This window comes from Equus asinus, chromosome 3 (genome assembly GCF_041296235.1).
Source record: "Equus asinus isolate D_3611 breed Donkey chromosome 3, EquAss-T2T_v2, whole genome shotgun sequence".
NCBI classification, from domain to species: domain Eukaryota; kingdom Metazoa; phylum Chordata; class Mammalia; order Perissodactyla; family Equidae; genus Equus; species Equus asinus.
Genome location: NC_091792.1, coordinates 76,842,923 through 76,860,481, shown reverse-complemented (window position 1 = coordinate 76,860,481; position 17,559 = coordinate 76,842,923). Strand labels below are relative to the sequence as shown.

General features: G+C 38.7%; 1 protein-coding gene across 12 annotated transcripts in view; it reads left to right on the top strand.

Annotated features, from left to right (window-relative positions):
- LOC139044917 (sodium/hydrogen exchanger 9B2-like) overlaps positions 1 to 17,559 on the top strand; it is a 59,709-nt gene that overhangs the window by 15,709 nt on the left and 26,441 nt on the right. For 5 of the 12 annotated variants that reach the window (XR_011502403.1, XR_011502405.1, XM_070506472.1 and 2 more), the window contains 3 exons: positions 2,009 to 2,148; positions 2,820 to 2,999; positions 14,460 to 14,630. The gene's annotated coding sequence lies outside the window, so the exon portion shown is untranslated. Of the gene's footprint in view, positions 1 to 1,855; positions 2,149 to 2,819; positions 3,000 to 14,459; positions 14,631 to 17,559 lie in introns of those variants that run through there. The other 7 variants (XR_011502402.1, XM_070506474.1, XM_070506473.1 and 4 more) reach the window with 3 other exon arrangements.

The window sequence follows — 17,559 nt, the reverse complement described above, 5'->3', positions numbered from 1 at the left end:
AGAGATTTATGATAATTAGAGAGAAGGAATATGAGTGGCTTATAACCAACACTGTTGGATGCTTATCGTGTGCATGGTTGGAACTACTCTTGTCTCCATTTTGTAGATAAGGAATTAGTTAGAAAGAGGCTAAGCGATTTGGTATATGATGGAGCTGAACTTCAGACCCAGGTTTGTCCAACTCCAGAGCCAGCAGACCTGGTCACTTACTCTGAGATGAAGGGTCATTCTCTACAGAGGGTAAAGGCCAAGCCCCATGGTTTTGGACGTGATATTCCAAATCTCTACCCTCCTCCCCCGTTACTCTCAGCCTCCTCCTACATGCAAAGTGGGAGCAGCAAAGTTTCCCTCACACCCCACTGGCTTTCATGCTTCTATGCCCTTAAGACAAGGGTTTTCTGAGCCCAACATTTTCCTGTCAAAATGCTGTTCTTTCTCATTATGAGTCTAAATTTTGGAATAAGTTTTTTAATTCAAAAAATTATATATACATATATATAATATGTCATCATATATGCATATGTTTATTATACATAATAAAAATCAAGCTGAAGTTTCTTTGAGATGCCTTTCTGGCTAACACTGTGTTTTGTAAGGAAGAAAAATGGTGGTGGTGATGGTGGTCGTGGTGGAAAGGATATAATTTTCTTTGAAATTTTAAATTCAAACATCTTGGCACTTTGTTAAACAGAAAATGATTCCTTGAGGCAGGAGTCCTGTCTAATTAATCTTTGTCTTTATGGCCTAGCATAGTGCCTGGCACATATTAGGCACTTAAATATGTGTTGAATTAGATTTTCCCTTATCTTACATAATTTTTCCTTTGGTCCTACCTAGGTTTGTAGTTTGTACCTCTACTATAATATTCATCATACATGTTGCATTAGGAATAACTTTGGTTACTAGTAAAAAGAAAACTTGACTAATAGTGGTTTAAACCATTACCTCAAAGCTTGGCAGCCCAAGACTGATGCAGCAACTCAAGGATGTCATCAGGGAACCCACTCCACTTCTGTACTCTCTTTGGTATAAGGCTTTTTATTCTCTTGGTGGAAAGAGGGCTGCTGTCCCCCAGGTAGTGTATCTACATCCAAGGAAGGAGAAAGGGAAATGTTAGAGGTGAAAAGTAAACAGTATGATTCTCAAAAGTCCTTCCCTTATTATTTGGGAATGAAAGCCCTTCCCAGGGACTCCCACTTATGTCTCATTACATAGAGCTGGGACACATGGCTACCTCTAGCTGCAAACATGGCTAAGAATTGGATTATGTGGCTTTTCAGCCTCTATAGCCTGGGCAGCCAGGGGAGAAAAGGTTGAAGTGGGTGTTTACGAAGCCAACCTTGTAGGTCTGCCCTACAAGTTTTTAGTTACTTGGTATAAGTTTATGTTTCCTGGCATACCATAAGCCTATGGAAAACAAAGAATGTGTTTTGGCAATCTTTGAGTTACCCATAATAACCAGCAGGAGACTACCATAGCACTTATAGTGTCTAAGACATTGTGGCTACTCAATCAATGTTGTATTTTTTTACTTTAATTCAGAAATAAGAGCCGGGCAGGAATTAGTGACTCTGGTTTCTCTGAAAATGATGGAGTCCATAGATTTCTCTTTGGTGACTCATTTCCTCTATCAACATTGGAAAATTACCTGGAGCTTTCCTGCTTCATCAAGTTGGCCCATTACAGAGGACAATTTAACAGTAATATTGCCTGGAATGTGTAAAGTATAACTCAAAAAACAGGATGGGAGAGAAATCATGAACATATGATGGTCAACAAGGGCTTTTTTAAGAGAGATAAAAAGGTAGATAAGCAATAGGATAATATATTGTAATCAAAGAAAAGATTAGCAATTGAAAGTTAAGAATAATCTAAAATATCTTAGCCATTCAGAGTTCTAAGGGGAAAAATAAGTACAATTCATTCCTTTAAATGGCTCAAATTGCTGTCTGATTCATTTATTTAAATCCCAAATTGCTATTCTATATCTATACTGTTTCTCCTTCAGAACAGATCTTGTTCCTTTTCCCTCTATCATCTTACTCTTAATTATCAATCATGGAGAATGAAGATAAGACAATTGAACATGAAGATTTGGCACCATCCACAGAGATGAATAACATAGCCTCTACGGATCAAGAAACCCAGGTAAATCTGTGATCAAGTGTAGACCGTCTCAACCATTTCCTTAAGGAAGGGACTTCCAAATCTATGATAGCAACGTGTCCTCTTCGTTCTCTGTCACTCAGTTAACAATTCTCCCATTCTTAATCCCCAAGCTTGTACAGTAGGTGTGACTACCAATTTTCCCAGTCATTTTAGCAGCTAGCCCTACATAAAACTGCAGAAATAGAGAGCCTGTGAAATGCTTTGTGTTCGCAGCCTAAACCCTAGAATGCTTCTGGTTTCTTCCCTCTCTGTTTTTATTGCTTAAATTTAAGTAGATGAATGAATGTGAATTGTTTTTCATCACAGATAGTTATTTTTTTTCTGAACCACTTTGATATATTTACCAACTATTGCTTTGAATCATATCTTAAATAGGCTAATTTTTAAACAGTATTGCAAATGTAATGACATTGTATGTGACTCAGGCATTTATAATGCTACAATAGTGACTCAGTGGTAAACACCCCTAAGAGAGTTCTTGTTCCAAGCAGTAGCTGATTAGCTAGAAATGAAGCTGTATATTTCCCCTATGAACTGTTACCCTTAATTCTAATAATGGAAATTTTATTCGTGATGTGGTGGCTCAGTGAGTATAAAAATGGACAGCAAATGTACAGTTTTAAGTATTTTTTTAATTGCTTTAAACACAGGAGGAGACAGTTATGAACCTCAAAGGTACAGAGGGAAATGAACCAACAGAAGGAAGTAACCTATTGAGTAGCAGTGAAAAAAGGCTGCAGGAAACACCAACTGAATCAACTCATTTGCAAAGACTGAGACAAACATTTGCTTGCCTCCACATGGTTTACTGGATAGAGTGATAACAAATGGTATGTAAATGGTACGGGTGAATTCAGAAAGATGGTAAAAGATGAAGTTGTCATATAATGAAAGATTTCAAATAATATGGTTTAAAGGACAAAAAGAAGTTTATTTCTCTCACACATAAAAACTACTAGGTGGGGTCAGCCAGGTGGTGTACTGGTTAAGTTCACATGCTCCCTTTCAGCAGCCCAGGGTTTCACCATTCGGATCGTGGGTGCAGACGTAGCACCCCTCATCCAGCCATGCTGAGGCAGCGTCCCACACAGCAGAACTAGAAAGATCTTCAACTAGGATATACAACTACGTACTGGGGCTTTGAGGAGGAAAAAAACAAGAAAAAAGAGGAAGATTGGCAACAGATGGTAGCTCAGGGCCAATCTTTCTCACCAAAAAAAGGATACCTTAAAACCATATTTAAAAAAAAAAGAGGGGTCGGCCCCATGGCCGAGAGGTTAAGTTGGCAAGCCCCACTTTGGTGGCCCAGGGTTTCACCAGTTCAGATCCTGGGCGCAGACATGGCACCACTCATCAAGCCACACTGAGCGGCGTCCCACATGCCACAATTAGAAGGACCTACAACTAAAAATACACAACTATGTACCAGGAGGCTTTGGGGAGAAAAAGGAAAAATAAAATCTTAAAGAAAAAAAGGGGAGAGTAGAAATGGGTGGGCTTCCCTTCTGAAAAGAAAAAAAAAAGTTACTGGGTGAACAATTCACAATGGTATGTGTCTTTATTCCACACAGTCACTAGGGGCCCAGGCTGAAAAGCTCCACCATCTTCAACATGGAGGGCTTCCAAGAGCACTGTGGTCACCACCATTCCAGCTGTCAGAAAGAGGAAAAGAGCAGAGATCAAGGACCTTTTCCTCTTCTGCGTCAGAGTAATCTCACAGGATTATGTTAGACCTCCAATGAGAAAAGTGATTGAGAAATCAGTTGTAAACAGAAAAGCATTACATAAATGTTGGTTGTTATTACTGTTAAGTAATGCAACTAAGGTTTAAGCCAACACAGCTACACTTCCAAATGTCACATCATTTTATAAGGAAGAATCCTCGTTTGCAATTCAATTTATTCCCATAGAGCTGCTATTACTTAAAACATTTGGGAGGAGTGACGTCAGCAATATGGCTGAGTGAGCTAGTCCCTTCCTCGCTCTCCCTTTTGAGTTATAACTAAATGGACACTTACTGACCAACAGAGGAAACCCACACAGCACAACAGGATGCCTGAGAGACACACGCAGCTATAAATCTGAGGGTGGGTGGACTGGCCCCCCAGGAAGTGATGGAGACAGGTGAGCACACCCTGTTCTCCCCGCTAACCCTGTGCATGCAACACGAACACTCCAACCTGGTGCAAGCACCTGGAAAGTGGGAACACGCAGCAGGGCAACCATAAGAGGAGGCGGCGGTAACCCTTAGCCTGCACTCGTGGTTGATCTCCCAGTGGAGAGAGGGAGCCCACCACACCCCTGTGCGGTAAAGGAGCAGCCATAGCCCAGGTCCCAGCAGGGAAGCCCTGACCACCAAGCTCAGCAGCCCCACGGACTGCAGATCGTAAACAGGGACCTCAGCAGATTTCCAAGCTGGGGCAAATACTTCGCAGGTGTGCATGAATGCTCACAGTGCAGCTGTGCTCCCAAAGAGGTAACCAGTCCAGGCAACTGTGGGAATAGGTGTGGCAGCTTTGAACCCACATGCACTTACTTTCCTGGCGGGGAGGGGGAGCCCACCATGCCCCAGGGCTGTCAAGGAGCAGCCATAGCTCAGGTCTCTGCCTGGAAGCCCTGCCCACCAAGCTCAGTAGCACCACGGACTGTGGATCATAAGGGACCTCAGCAGATTTTTGTGCTGGGACAAACACTTCCAGGCACACATGAGTGCTCCCAAAGAGGGAACATGTCCCAGGCAGCTGTGGGAATAGGTGAGGTAGCTTTGAGCCCACTGGTGATCACTTTCCGGTGGAGAGGGGGAGCTCAGAGTGCCCCTGAGGCACCAAAGAGTGGCCCTAGCCTAGTGAGGAAGCCCCGCCTGACAAGGACAGTCCACACAAGTGCCTGAATGCATCCCAGGCTGGGGCAAGCACCCATAATACCCCCACAGCTTCCAGCAGATGGGGTACGGCCAGAAACACTACTCCTGCTCCCCGCTAGCGGTAACAGGGGGAATCTGCATCCTAAGAATACCACAAATGCCACAACAAAAGATTAGTTCATCAAACACCATGAGAAACTGCAGCAACAATTCAGACCAGGAGGAAAATGACAATTCTCCAGAAACCAACATGGAAGATACAGAAATATACAAGCTAAATGACCGAGAATTCAAAATAGCCATCATAAGGAAACTCAACGATTTACAAGAAAACACAGAAAGACAGTTCAAGGAGCCCAGCAACAAAATGGATCTCTTCACCAAAGAGATTAAAACTATAAAAAAAATCAAGCAGAAATTCTGGATATGAAAAACACAAATAATAATCTAGAATCATTAAGAAATAGAATTGATCTTATGGAGGAAAGAATTAGTCTTCTTGAGGATAAAAATGTAAAAATTCTACAGGTGGAGGAGGAGACAGAACTAAGATTTTTTCAAAATGAAGGAATTCTTCAAGAAATATCTGACTCAATTAGGAAAAGCAACATAAGGATTATAGGTATCCCAGAGGGAGAAGGGAGGGAGAAAGAAGCAGAGAGCTTATTCAAAGAAATAATTGCTGAGAACTTCCCAAACATGGGGATGGTTTCAGATTTACAGATAAATGAAGTTAATCGTATGCGCAACTTTATCAATGTGAAAAGACCCTCTCCAAGGCATATAATAGTAAAAACGGCAAAAGTTTGGGATAAACAAAGAATATTAGGAGCAGCAAGGTACAAGAAGATAACCTACAGAGGAAGCCCCGTCAGGCTTTCAGCAGATTTCTCAGCAGAAACCTCACAGGCTAGGAGAGAATGGAATAATATATTCAAAATACTGAAAGACAAAAACTTTCAGCCAAGAATACTCTATCCAGCAAAACTTTTCCTCAGATACAATAGAGAAGTGAAAGCTTTCCCGGATGAACAAAAGCTGAGGGAGTTCACTGCCACCAGACCTCCCCTACAAGAAATAATTAAAGATGCCCTCACACTGGCAACAAAAAGGCGAAGGTCTACAAAGCTCTGAGCAAGAAGGTAAATAGACAGACATGATCAGAAACCTGCAGCTCTCTACCAGAATAGGAAGGTAAAGACTCAATTACAACTTAAAAGAGAAAGGGAAAGAAAGCATCAGAAGCAATGATAAACACTTCAACTTAGCCACAAACTCAGGAAATTAAAAACAGAGCATTGTGTAACAGCAATTACCCAGAAGGGGAGAGGAAATGGAAGGAACTTGCTTAGGTTAATGGCGATAAGAGGCTATGAGAAAATGGACTGTCTCATCTCCAATATCTTTGATACAATCCTCACGGTAACCACTAAACAAAAAAATCAGAGCAAAACCACAATTCACAAAGAGAGAGAACTGAGAAATCCCTCTTGGAAAACCAACAAAATGAAATGGCAGTCAGAAATGCAAAGGAAGAGAAACAGTGGAAACATAGAACAACTAGAAAACGAGATAAAATGGCAGCATTAAGCCCTCATATAACAATAATCTCTCTAAATGTAAATAGACTGAACTCTCCAATCAAAAGACATAGAGTAGCTGGATGGATTAAAAAACAAGACCCAACAATATGCTGCCTCCAGGAAACGCACCTCAGCTACAAAGACAAACATAGGCTTAGAGTGAAGGGATGGAAGACAATACTTCAAGCTAATGGCCAACAAAAGAAAGCAGGGGTTGCCATACTTTTTATCAGACAAGGCAGACTTCAAGTTAAAAAAGACAATGAGAGACAAGGAGGGGCAGTATTTAACGATAAAAGGGAAATTCCATCGAGAGGACATAACACTTATTAATATATATGCACCTAGCACAGGGTCACCAAAGTACATAAAGCGATTATTAACAGACCTACAGGGAGAAATTAAGAGCAACACAATCACAGTAGGGGACCGCAGCACCACACTTACTTCAAGGGACAGATCATCCAGACAGAAATTCAACAAGGAAATTGCAGATTTAAATGAAACACTTGACCAGATGGAGTTAATGGACATATATAGAGCATTCCATCCAAAAACAGCAGAATATACGTTCTTCTCAAGTGCCCATGGAACATTCTCAAAGATAGACCATATGTTGGATAACAAGGCCAGCCTCAATAAATTCAAGAAGATTGAAATCATCCCAACCATCTTTTCTGACCACAATGCTAGGAAGCTAGAAATCAACCACAAGAACAAAACTGGGAAAGTCGGAAATATGTGGACATGCTATTGAACAACCATTGGATCATTGAAGAAATCAAAGAGGAAATTAAAAAATAACTGGAGACAAATGAAAATGAAAATACAACATACCAATTCTTATGGGATGCAGCAAAAGCAGTCATGAGAGGGAAATTCATAGCAACACAGGCCCACTTCAACAAGCAAGAAAAATCTCAAATAAGTAATCTTAACATACAGCTAACAGAGCTAGAAAAAGAAGAACAGATAAAGCCCAAAGTCGGCAGAAGGAGGGAAATAATAAACATCAAAGCAGAAATAAATGAAATATAGACTAAAAAAGCAGTAAAAAGGATTGATGAATCTAACAGCTGGTTCTTTGAGCAGATAAACAAAATTGACAGAACCTTAGCCAGACTCAACAAGAAAAAAAGAGAGAAGGCTCAAATAAATAAAATTAGAAATGAAAGAGAAATTACAACAGATACGGCAGAAATACAAAGGATTATAAGAGACTATTGTGAAAAACTGTATGCCCACAAATTTGATAACCTAGAAGAAATGGATGGATTCCTATACTCATATAACCTCCCAAAACTGAATCAATAAGAAACAGAATCTGAACAGACCAATCACAAGTACAGAGCTTGAAAGAGTAATCATAAACTTCCCAAAAAACAAAAGTCCAAGACCAGATGGCTTCTCTGGAGAATTGTACCAAACATTCAAAGAAGATTTAGTACCTATTCTCCTCAAACTATTCTGAAAAATTGAAGAAGAGGGAACATTTCCTAACACATTCTGTGAGGCCAACATTACCCTGATACCAAAACCAGACAAAGACAACACGAAGAAGGAAAACTACATGCCAATATCACTGATGAACTTAGATGCAAAAATCCTCAACAAAATATTGGCAAACTGAATACAGCAATACATTAAAAGAATCATACACCATGATCAAGTGGGATTCATTCCAGGGATGCAGGGATGCTTCAACATCCATGAATCAATCAGTGTGATACACCACATTAACAAAATGAGGAATAAAAATCACATGATCATCTCAATAGATGCAGAGAAAGCATTTCACAAGAGCCAACATCCATTTATGATAAAAACTCTCAATAAAATGGGTATTAAAGGAAAGTACCTCAACATAATAAAGGCCATATATGACAAACCCACAGCCAACATCATACTCAATGGGGAAAAACTGAAAGACATTCCTCTGAGAACAGGAATGAGACAATGGTGCCCACTCTCACCACTCTTATTCCACATATTACTGGAGGTTTTGGCCAGAGCAGTTAGGCAAGAAAAAGAAAAGGAATCCAAATTGGAAAGGAAGAAGTGAAACTTTCACTATTTGTAGATGATGTGATTCTATATATAGAAAACCCTAAAGAATCCACCAGAAAACTCCTAGAAATAATCAACAACTACAGCAAAGTTGCAGGGTACAAAATCAATTTTAAAAAATCAGTTGCATTCCTATACGCTAACAATGAACTAGCAGGAAAAGAAATCAAGAATACAATCCCATTTACAGCTGCAAGAAAAAGAATAAAATACCTAGAAATAAACTTAACCAAGTAGGTGAAAGATGTGTACACTGAAAACTATAAGTCATTACTGAAAGAAATTGAGGAAGATGTAAAGAAATGGAAAGATTTTCCATGCACATGGGTTGGAAGAAGAAACATAGTCAAAATGTCCATACTACCTAAAGCAATCTACAGATTCAGTGCAATCCCAATCAGAATCCCAATGACATTCTTCACAAAAATAGAACAAAGAATTCAAAAATTTATATGAAACAACAAAAGACCCCAAATAGCCAAAGCAATCCTGAGAAAAAAGAACAAAGCTGGAGGTATCACAACCCTGACTTTAAAACATACTACAAAGCTACAGTAATCAAAACAGCGTGGTAGTGGCACCAAAACAAACAGATCAATGGATCAAAATTGAAAGCCCAGAAATAAAACCACACATCTATGGACAGTTAATCTTTGACAAAGGAGCAAAGAATGGAGAAAGGAAAGTCTCTTCAATAAATGGCGTTGGGAAAACTGGACAGCTACATGCAAGAGAATGAAAGTAGACCATTATCTTTCACCACACACAAAAATTAACTCCAAATGGATTAAAGATTTGAATGTAAGAACTGAAACCGTAAAACCCCTACAAGAAAAAACAGGCAGTACACTCTTTGACTTTGGTCTTAGCCACATCTTTTTGAATACCGTGTCTACTCGGGTAAGGGGAACAAAAGAAAAAGGTAACAAATGGGACTACATCAGACTAAAAAGCTTCTACAAAGCAAAGGAAACCATCAACAAAATGAAAAGACAACCCACCAACTAGGAGAAAATATTTGCAAATCATTTATCAAACAAGGGGTTGATATCCAAAGTACATAAAGAACTCACACACCTCAACAAAAAAAAAAAACAACCCGATCAAAAAGTGGGCAGAGGATATGAACAGACATTTTCAAAGGTAGATATACAGATGGCCAACAGGCACGTGAAAAGACGCTCAACATCACTAATTGTTAGGGAAATACAAATCAAAACTACAATGAGATATCTCCTTACACCAGTCAGAATGGCTGTAATTGCCAAGACCAAAAACAACAAATGTTGGACAGGATGTAGAGAAAAGGGAACCCTCATCCACTGCTGGCGGGAATGCAAACTGGTGCAGCCACTATGCAAGACAGTATGGAGATTCCTCAAAAAACTAAAAATAGAACTACCATGTGACCCAGCTATGCCACTACTGGGTATCTACCCAAACAACTTGAAATCAACAATCCAAAGTAACATATGCACCCTTGTGTTCATTGCAGCGCTATGCACAATAGCCAAACATGGAAACAATCCAAGTACGCAACGACCAATGACTGGATAAAGAAGATGTGGTACATATATACAATGGAATACTACTAAGCCATAAAAAGACAAAATCTTCCCATTTGCAACAACATGGATGGACCTGCAGGGTATTATTTGCTAAGCGAAATAAGCCAGACTAAGAAAGACAAACACCATATGATTTCACTTATATGCAGAACATAAACAAACACATGGACAAAGAAAATAGTTCAGTGGTTACCAGGGGAAGGGGGCTGGAGGGTGGGCACGAGATGAAGGGAAGCACTTATGTGGTGACAGACAAGAAATAATGTACAACTGAAATTTCACAATGATGCAAACTATTATGAATCTCAATTTAAAAAAAAAAATATTTGGAAGATTTTTCCTTGAGAATTTATCTCAGCACAATTTTGGATATTGTTAGAGTTGGGGTATATTTGTCTTTTAGGAATGGATTTGGTCTTTGGAGGCAGCCAAACATTAAGCTGATATCAATTTGATTAATAAATGGATGTTCAGATTCAGTAATGCTGTTTTTTGTTCAAAAAAGAAGTGTGTGAATGTACCTGTGTGTGTATGTACGCTCTGAAGCTCACGAAATGAAAATGAAAGACATTTTACCATTCTCAACTGGAACAATGGTATGTTATACTTTAGACTCTGGATATGTTTTTACTGAAATTAGTTAATTTTCTAAACTAGCGTGAGAAAAAAATCTCAAACTTTATTTAAAACACATGGAGAAAACCAGGTTCCAAAATGTACACTAGTTCATAAGGCAACAGATAATTTAATACCTTTTCTGTCCTTTTTATTATTTTTTTAAACTTTTACCCTTCAAATTATGGCACATTTCTAGTTAAAACATTTACAGGAAAACTGATACAGATTGACATAGGAAAGGTGTAAATGAACGATGTGGTCTGGAGACTCACTGTTTTGAGTTCTGTAATCGTTGTCCATCAGCTGCCTGAGAAGTGGACTCACGTGTGTGAGCACCTCTTCTCTTGTTTTCTGTACTTCTGTTCCTGAGGCTCACAAGAGGGCTTTCTCCTATACTCCTTCCTGTGCCCATTCAGAATACATAAGTATTTGTCTTAAGAAGTCAATCTTACATGTGAAAAAATGATTTTCCAAAATCATAAATGAGAAGTAAATTATTAACTAAATTAAAGATGATTTAGAGAAACCTTATACACATATATTTACTGTGTATTTAGAACTGAATTTTGAGTATGGGAGAGGAAAGGAAAATTAGAGATTTTTTTTAAAAGTGGTCTTGAAGTAGAAAACTACCTTGCTGAATTTAGTATAAAATCAGGTTCATGCTGTGATACAGTAAAATTTAGTAGCTGGTAATTCCTACTTTCCCATTATACCTTCAATACTGTATAGAAATTTCAGCCCCTATAGCCAACTGGAAAATACTGAAGGCCTTAAGTTATTTATTTCATTGTAACATCATCATAAGCCTAGAAAATCAGGAAGAATTCTGTGAGGATGTAAAAACTGGGGCATTAGATTCAGTCTCTAGCAGTATGGTAGACAAGATTCAGTGAACAATTCTCTCACTTATGCCAAGATGAAAACAGTATTTTAAGTCTTTTTAAATGTACCTTTTTTCTGTGAAGAAAACAGGAAGTCATTGGACACCAAAACCAAACTGAGCAGAGGAGATAAATATGCACTCAAGCTGGCCTTCACCCTGGAGGCTTCTGCAAAACACCTGTGAGCTTGAGAGTCATTCTGAGGCCCTGAGAGCATAGGGGGCTGCGCTGGAGCTGGTCCAGGTGGGCAGAAGTCTCAGGAGCATTCATCCTCCCTCACCCACACAAAGCTGGAGCCCAGCGTGGCAGCTGCAGATGGGGCCTGCACCCACACCTATCTCAACTATGGTGCTGGCTGGGGGAGAGGAGCGTCCCACTAAAAATGTGTAACTCCATGCTGATCTGTGCTCCAAATTCACATAAAAAACACAAGCTGAAAATATATCTAAAAGTGATCCCAGATTGGAAGCTTCTAAGCACATGGTAGAAGCAAATGCAGATCCGATCCAGGAAAACTCACATTCAACCTAAGGCTCCAACAATCCCCAAAGGTAAAGTTCCAAGGAAGAGGTCACTGTCACAACAAATTTTAAAAGATCACAACATGCACAAGGAAACAGAGATTTCAAAAATTTGCATTATCAGAAAATAGAAAATATTTTTGGTATCTGTAAAGAAATTAAAGAGGAGATAGCAAATATAAGTACAAAACAAGGAACTATTTTTAAAAAATAAACAAACATTTTGCTAACGACCAAGTCGAATTTCTAGAAATGAAAGATATAGTACAGTAATTGAAATGTAAAACTCAGTGGATAGATGAAGCAGTGGGTTAAGTGACAAGAGAATTGGTGAACTAGTAAGAGATCTGAAGAGATTATCTAGAATGCAGTTCACACAAAGATGGAAAATGTGAAAATGAGGGATAGCAACATGGAGAAGAGTATGACTGTCTGATCTTAGTTCCAGAAAAAGAGAATAGAGAATGGAGAAGAGGAAATATTTGAAGAAATGAAGACTGAGAATTTTCCAGAATTAGTGAAAAACTTAAATCCCAAGCAAACCGAAAGGAAGTCATACCTAAATACATCAAACTGAAATTGCAGAAAACCAAAGAAAAGGAAAAAATCTTAAAAACAGCCAAAGAAAAAGAATTCCCTAAAAAAGCAGAAATTAGACGTAAAAGCAGCAATGAAAGCCAGAAAGCCAAAGAGTAATATTTTCAAGGACCTGAGAGAAAGTAACTCTCAACCTAGAATTGTATATGCAGAAAAACTCTGTCTTAAGAATGAAAATGAAGATAATTTCAGACAAAACTAAGACTTTACTACCAACAGAGCCTTATGAGAAACATAACATGCTTTGCTACAGAGAGTTTCTGTACCATCAATTAGCTCTTATGCGATGGTAAATAGGGAATTGTGTGAGTGCCAGATGGAATTTGCATTTTTGTACATAATTTTTCCTGTCACCTTAGTATTTTTCATCATCAAGCAATAGCAAGTGAATACAAAGTGAATTGAAAACAAAAATCAGATAGATGTTTTCTTACAATTAAAGATAAAGCCTTATCAACTTGAGGACCTTTTAAAAAGCTGAAATCTCTGTGAAAGTGCGTTCTTTTTGGGCAGTTAGTTGCTGGTTTAGGGGCTTCAAAGACTTTTTAAACTTCCCACAATGTTAAGCTATCTAATGAAACCACACGTGGATGAAGAAGCTGACAGTACAGGTGAAGAAGCTGCCAACACTTTTCCCTCAGTTAAAAACAAACAAACCTTTGTTTGATGAATAAGCTACAATCTGCATAAGATTTTGATGGAGCTGCTCTCTATTTAAAGCAAATGCCCTCAAGATTCTACATCTCGGGAAAAAGGAAGTGTGGTTCCAGGGTTTAAGTCTGCAAAGAAGAGACTGACTTTAGATGCGATGTCAGTAGAGATTTAACTGTGCTGATACTGTATTAGAATTGTTACTGTTTTTTAGTGCTTTGGTCACAAGTTTTGAGTTTTGAGTTTTGGGTCGTCTGCTCCAACTCTGTTTTTCCCATAAGTCTTTTTGTTTTCAGTGTCTGATTTTGTAGAACACAAGGTTTTTGAAACAGGGAAACATATTTTGCATTCTAACAGAAATGCCTCTACTAAAGCAAATACTTCAGGTAACCAGATGATTGTCCCAGAGGAAAGGTTTGAGGTGCCACAATGAATGATGGCCCCCCCAAAAAGGTAAGTATCTGAGTAATTCTAAACAAACGTCAACATAGAAGAGAAACAATGCTAATGTTTAATTCAAGGCAGAGCTAAAATAGGGGAGTGTGGTTGTTCAAGTATTCTCATGCTCCTGTGAAGAGGTTAAAGATAGTGATTGTTTCTCTTTTTATTAACTACTGATATATTTATAGTAAAATTAAAAAGAATAATAAGGGAATGGTAAAAAGAAAAAAGTTCAAGGTAGTAGTTGTAGCAGTGTGGAAGGCGATGGGGGATGGGATTAAGAGGAACACAGAGGTGCCTTCAAGGCACTGGTAGTATCCTATTTCTTCAGATGGTTGGTAATTACCCAGTTGTTCATATCACTGGTGTTCTTCAAAACTTACACATGGTTGTAAATATTTGTATGTGTATTCAGTATTTATTTTTAAAAACTTTTAGATTATATCAAAACCGACATATGACAACTTATTGATAGAAGTTTTCCTGGTTTATTTCAGTTACCATCCTTGTTCTTCTGTGGGCTGTAGTGTGGTCAATTACTGGCAGTGAATGTCTTCCTGGAGGAAACCTATTTGGAATTATAATCCTGTTCTATTGTGCCATCTTTGGAGGGAAACTTTTGGGGCTCATTAAGTTACCTACGTTGCCTCCACTACCTCCTCTTCTTGGTAAGTACCAAACACTTCCTGTGTCCTTCAGAGTAAATCATATTTTTAAAATAGTAGTTTGGGAAATAAAGGAATAAACTATTTCTGTATTTGCTGTGCTGGCCCTTAAAGCTGATTGTTAAATTGTGATGAGTTTTATGAGCCAGTTGGTAAACAGCAATTTGAAAATTAAATTATATATACTTACAATTAAATAACTTGCATTAAACACAAGAGCAATACTCAAAACCAATCACTTCTTAATTATTTTACTACATTTTCCTCTTATCTCTCCTCTTGAGATTATGGAAATACTATATCACGGTGTGTCACTGCCCATCTGTTCCCAGCTCCACGTTCAATGACGTCAGGTTGGTAGGTTAACATCAGCCCTGGTAGAAGTATCTGTAATACAGAAATCAGCAAATGCTGCAGCCCAGGGCTTAATATGTTGTCAGTCACTCACATCATTGACAAACGAGTGAAGTTCCAACATGTATTACAAAACTATTCTTCCAGAGGCCATGAGAACTGTGCAGATACGACACGTAAAAATTAGTCTTAAAACTAGGTATTATATCTTTAATGTTTCTTTTAAAAATTCCATATTACAAAATTTCAGTGTACTACTTTCAGTATACCACAAAAGACATTTTGTGTCCCTTTCTCACAGATTTATAAATCATTAAGTTTTATTTAAAAACCATGTACCTTTTACACATGCATATTTGCACACATCTCCTTTTTTTATTTCAAAAGATTGGCCCTCGGCTAACATCTGTTGCCAATCTTCTTTTTTTTTTTATTTCTTCTTCTCCTCAAGGCCCCCCAGTACATAGTTGTATATTCCAGTTGTCGGTTCTTCCAGTTCCTCTATGTGGGACACCACCTCAGCATGGCCTGATGAGCGGTGCTAGGTCAGTGCACAGGATGCAAACCAGTGAGACCCTGGGCTGCCAAAGCAGAGTGCATGAACTTAACCACTCAGCCACAGGGCCAGACCCCCCCACACACACACATTTCCTAAGTAAAAATTTTTTTCTATTAGTGAGGACCTCAGGATTGGTTAACATAGACCAAAATTATTTTCTTGTGAATTTGTGGTGAGCAATTGAAACTAAATGTAAAAAGAAGTAGAATTATTTACATCTTACTCTACACTGTTTCTCAATATATTTTTCAATTTAGGTAAAATTCAAGTTATTTCACTTAATTCATATTGTTTATCATGGGTGCTTTTTGTTAAAGTTTTTAATTGAATTATTATGACAATGGGTTGTTTCTAGGCCAGCCCGGTGGTGTAGTGGTTGAGTTCCGTGCACTCTGCTTCAGTGGCCCAGGTTCGTGGGTTCCGGTCCTGGCTGTGGACTACACCCTTGTCAGCTATGCTGTGGTGGCGTCCCACATACAAAATAGGGGAAGCTTGGCACAGATGTTAGCTCAGGGCAAATCTTCCTCACCAAAAAACAAAAGGGGGGCTGTTTCTAAATATGCCTGTGTGCTATGATAAAGGGTTGGCAAACCATCTCTTCTTGTAAATAAGATCTTATTGGAGCACACTCATGCTCATTCATTTACATATTGTCTGTGGCTGCTTTTATACTACAGTGGCAGGGCTGAGAACTTATAACAGACACCATGTGGCCCACAAAGCCTGCAGTGTTTCTTGTATGGCCCTTTACAGAAAATGTTTACTAACCCCTGCATCTAAGTCAGAGCTTCTCACACTTTATTATCCAGAGAATGACCTTGGATCTTGTTAAAATGCAGACTCTAATTCAGTAGGTCTGGGGTGAGGCCTGAGATTCTGCCTTTCTAATAAGCTCAAAGACCACACTTTCCACAGAAAAATCATAAGTTTTCAAACCTGGCTGCACGTAGGAATCATCTGGGAAATTTTTTAAAAAGCTGATGCCTGGGACCCACCCCAGAGATTCTGAACTAATTGAATGGAGTAGCCCTGGGTATCAGAATTTTTAAAAGCTCCCCAGGTGATTCTAATATGCAACCTAAGTTGAGGACTACTGTTCTAGACGCCATGAAAAGGCCCTTTACACCTCATCCTTCTCTTTTCCACTCCATGCCTGTTATTGCAACAAGCAAAATACACATGTTGCAAAATGATAAATCCTTGGGCTTTGTGATTACATGAAATCTCCTGAGGTCACTGAAATCATTCTTAAAAGTCACGTACGTAATGTGTCTTACCATCCCTTTCTATAGTGGTACGTTTGTGACAGAAGTTTACTGGCTCTTAGCGTATTAGGGCCAGTATCTAAAACTGAAACATTATCTGAATCCATAAAGAAGACTTGTTAAGGCAGACATGTGTGGTGATTGCCTATTCCATATTTTTAAAAATTCATTGAAATAATTGCCAGAGATGGAGGATGAAGGAGCATTTTTTATTCCAAAAATGAATGTGAAAACAACTTTCCTAGGACACTGTTTCCTTTGCTGATGGTCTGGGTTGCTGGAAATTTTTTTCAATAATGATTTGCTTCAAAATAACTTGAGAGTAGATGAAATAAGATTGGCCATGTATTGATAATTTTTGCATGTTTTAAAAAATTTCCGTAATAGAAATTAAGGAGGAAAGAAGAATACTCCTTATCAAAGAAGGTATTCTTTTCTCCACACCCAAGGGAAAGGCCCCCCCAGGGGCTCAGAGGCCAGAGGGGGCGCCTTCCTAATCACAGTCAGGTGGCCACATCAACGGAGGCCATCGGCAAACAGAACTGTCTCAGGGAAATTGTTTGTACATTCATCTCAGAAATGAAAAATGCTCCTTCATCCCCTCCAAAACTCCAAAAGAAACTCCTACATATTTGTGAGTTCTTATTAGACTATTATTCCTTTTGATTTCAGGTAGTTGTATGCTATAATCAATTTAGGGCTGGTTTAGATTCACATTTTAAGTTTCAGTAAAGAACTGTTGACAAATTAATGA